The 3,699-nt window shown below is 37.8% G+C and overlaps 1 long non-coding RNA gene across 1 annotated transcript; it reads right to left on the reverse strand.

Moving 5' to 3' along the window:
* Window positions 1-263: 263 nt before the first annotated feature.
* On the reverse strand, window positions 264-2,220 carry LOC127019117 (uncharacterized). Its single transcript, XR_007766863.1, has 3 exons — window positions 1,414-2,220; window positions 1,115-1,273; window positions 264-962 (listed from the first exon to the last, which is right to left on the reverse strand). It is a non-coding gene; the product is annotated as an uncharacterized LOC127019117 (long non-coding RNA).
* Window positions 2,221-3,699: the final 1,479 nt, after the last annotated feature.

A 3,699-nucleotide genomic window follows, 5' to 3' on the forward strand; every position in this document is an offset into this window, starting at 1 on the left:
AAAGAATATTGCATGCTGACAACTCACTGCAACTCTCCTGTCCCTGGCTAAAATCATCAACCTCAGGAGTCAAAGGGGCACTAAAAAGAGGAGCATAACATCAGAGAAAGGGGTAAAGAAGAAATCTATCAGCTTTAAACATATATAATGTGAACTTTCAGTGTTAGCTTCATTGCAACAGAACTAATAATAATTCTTTGATGAGACTGTTAAAACTTTAATTAAGCTAACAATAAATTCTTGGCTTTGCATATAAGGTGTATTCCTTTGGGCCACATAAACTGCACAGGCAGTAATGCAACAAATTGATGGAGAATTTGAACAATGTAGTCTGTAAATTGGATGCAACAAACTGGTAACAGATTGGTAGACAATGCACCATTAACACAGACTGTTAAAATTTAACACAACAAATTGGTAGCAGCCATAATATACAAACTTCCAGGAAACAAATCTCATTCTCTGCAGGGGCACCATTGAAGTAGGTACAGCGAGTTAAATTCTGGTTCCTTCTGTACTCCAGGTAGGAAAGCAACTCCCTATTAGCTCTCTTTCAGAGGCAGATTTTCTTCCTTTCACGCTGTCCCCTCAATGGCAAGACTCCATCCGTATCTTGCCCAGCAGTACAGAAGGTTCAGAAGAATGGTGAATTCACTGTCCATCCAGACTGAAATCCTGACGCAAGTAACCTCTTCAGTGAATCAGGGTCACCTTTGCCTCTACAAGGTTCAGTAATGAGATGATTTGAATTCTAGTCTAATATTAAGCACAAGCCTTCCTGAGCTGCTTTGGAGTGGCCTTTGAAACTGTGCAAGATGGAGTTAAACTGGGATATATTCTTGATTCTTCCTTTTCCATTATGTTTTCTCTTGACATCTAGCTACTTCTCCAGCTGCTTTCTACCTACGTACTTGATATCCTAACAGCTTCTTTGGTTCTATTCAGGCATTTCTTTCTTCATTCTGTTATTAGAGAAACCAAATTAAACTATTTGCATTATATATGCTTCATGTTTTTGTGGGCTTTTTGAGATAAGAGTTACAAACAGAAACGTTTAAGGTTCTGAACCGAGAAGGACAAACAACAGTGGAAAATCACTCGTTCATAGACTGACCTTTACTCATTGTGATTTGTCAGACTGAACAGGACTTTGGATGCTTTGCATTCTCTTCCTTCAGACAATGCCTTTTACCACAAATTACAACATGACTTAACTCCTTAGGGGTGGGGGAACTTCTTCCTTTCTCATAGGGAATGATCATTTGCTTATATTCTGAAAGCAAAGAAAGACACACCTCTTCCAAGACTCTGTATCACATTACAGTACTTTTAAAATCATTAATTAGCTTAATCAAATAGCTTATTAACTTATTAACTTAATGACCGAAGTTATTTGCGTTGTTTTCTACCTACATTTCCAATTTTTTTTTCTGAATCTCCCTGGGCCCCCAGAATACTGATGATCAACAAGTTCGACCGCTTCCTGTGTCATCTTCTGTGCTTGCTTTTGCAGGGCAAGGTGTTTCCTTCCCTCTCTCTGCAACAGCCACCTTTCCATGTCATCAGGCCATCCTCGGTTTTTCTTTGGTCGGAAGGGGTAACAGTCACACTTACGTCCCTCTGTCTTCACTACCGTGTGCATTTGTGCCATGTTCTCTTTCATCTGTCACTTGTGCCGCTCCTTACCAAGCAGGGAGTCTTGATCTTTTCAATCTTGCTTCACATGGGAGTTTCATATGCTCCTAATCAGTTTGAAAGATCTGACTGACAAGCAGAGAAGTTATAGGTTGGCAAAGCTAACGGTTTACTTTAAACTGCTGCTGTGTTGTAAACCAGCTGATTCATGAGCATCTGAGCTGTCCGTGCACCGTCGGCACTACAGACAGAGATGATAACTTTGTCAGTCAGCCGATATTATTCCATCTCTGTGTGTCAAGCAGAGCCCTGATTCATATCTCTAAATGTCTTTTACATCTCTTGGGTAGTTTTGAGATGGAGAGGCCTGAACTGAACACAGCCATCCTAGGGCAGGCATACTTTTTATAACATTATTATAAGAATATCATCTCTATCATTTTTCATCCCATTTATTAAGAAGCTCAGCATTGTATCTGATTTTTAATCACAGCTGAAAAATGAGTAGATACCTTCAGAGATATCTCCACAAATAGCTATCTTGATTGCTTCCTGAATATGGTCTCTGAATGCATGCTTAATGTCCTGAGTTTCATATCAGAGACATTTCATCTCAGAGCAAAGAGTAAATTTAGAAGCTACAAGTTATATTTTTCCTTTCCCAAGCACACCAAGGTAGCTTTGGGTGAAGACTTCAGACATCCGATAAGGATCTCAATTACCTAAGGGAGTCTGTAACTGACCAGGGAATACAAACACTTCCCTATTGTCTGGCAACAAGTTAATTTGCCAGAAAGGAGCTTCACCTCTTTTCAGGCTGAAGTGTCACTAATTGGTACACTTCAGAAAGGCCACACAAAATCCTGAGGATAATTACTGCTGCACTGATATTATCTTCAGTCCTAACCTCTGGAAAGGCAGCAGTGTTACCCGTCTGGCCTTTCTAAATTGTAGATCCTTACTGTAAGCCCTATGTGTATAGCCTGAGTAGACTCACAGAACTGCTCTGTTCTGAGCAGTTAAAAATGAGGATTTTTTAAAAAATCACTAAATCCAGGAAGTGGCAGGTTTTTATTCTTGGGCAAAGTCCAACTGTGTTAATTTCCACTACTCAGAAAAAGATTACATTAAAATGACTGAAATGATAATATCTACCTATTTTAAAATATCATTATTATTATTATTAATAAGAGCAATAATAGTATAATTTTATGCTGATAGACATCCAAGCAGTTTCTTGCCTAAATACTTTCTTACAGAAAGCTTTGACAATAAGGACTGGTATCTAGACAGTGGCAAGTCATACAAGATTATTGTAGTCAACAAAAAAAAAAAGGGAATCTCCCCCCCAGACTGAGTTAAAATTAATTTCAGATGAAAGCTGTATATCTGAAAGCACAGAAAGGTGTTGTCAAAATATGCAAGACCCCCTTGCTCTGCCCCTTTAAGTGGAATAAACAGATTTTTTTTTTCCCCCCTCCAGTTACTATAGAGTGAATGGTAGTCCTCACTGGGAAACTATTTATTTTAAAATAATTTTAAAGCTCATTTGGAGTGGAGAAGATATTTTCTCAGGGTTGATTTTTTTCATGATGAATGCATCAATATTCAGTCATCAGCAGTGTTAATATGCATAAGTAGATCTTTACGTTCTTGATGTTCATAGGGCCATTAAATGCTAAATTAGCGTTAGCTGTTACTTATTTCTTCTAAAGACCAAAAACAATGCTTTAACTATGTGAGATTAACACTAGCCCTCCCCCTGTCCCCCAAAAAGCTTAGTTTTCTTATCACCCTCTCTTCATAGAAAAAAATGATGAAAATGATGCCAGCAGGATGGTATAAGAACTTAGTGTAGTATTCAAGGAAGTCCTTTTCAAACTTGCAGAACTATTTGTTTACAATGGATATTTGAATTCTGTATTTTGGTTTGCTGTATTCAATTATTTGGAACAGATCAAATATTTAACAAAAAAACCCCAAAATGCTAAACACCTGTATCTAGTAAATTCCCTAAGACTATCTCAGATGAGTATTCATTTCAGTAATAAACCCCATAATTAA

The sequence above is a fragment of the Gymnogyps californianus genome, chromosome 8 (genome assembly GCF_018139145.2).
Source record: "Gymnogyps californianus isolate 813 chromosome 8, ASM1813914v2, whole genome shotgun sequence".
Lineage (NCBI taxonomy): Eukaryota > Metazoa > Chordata > Aves > Accipitriformes > Cathartidae > Gymnogyps > Gymnogyps californianus.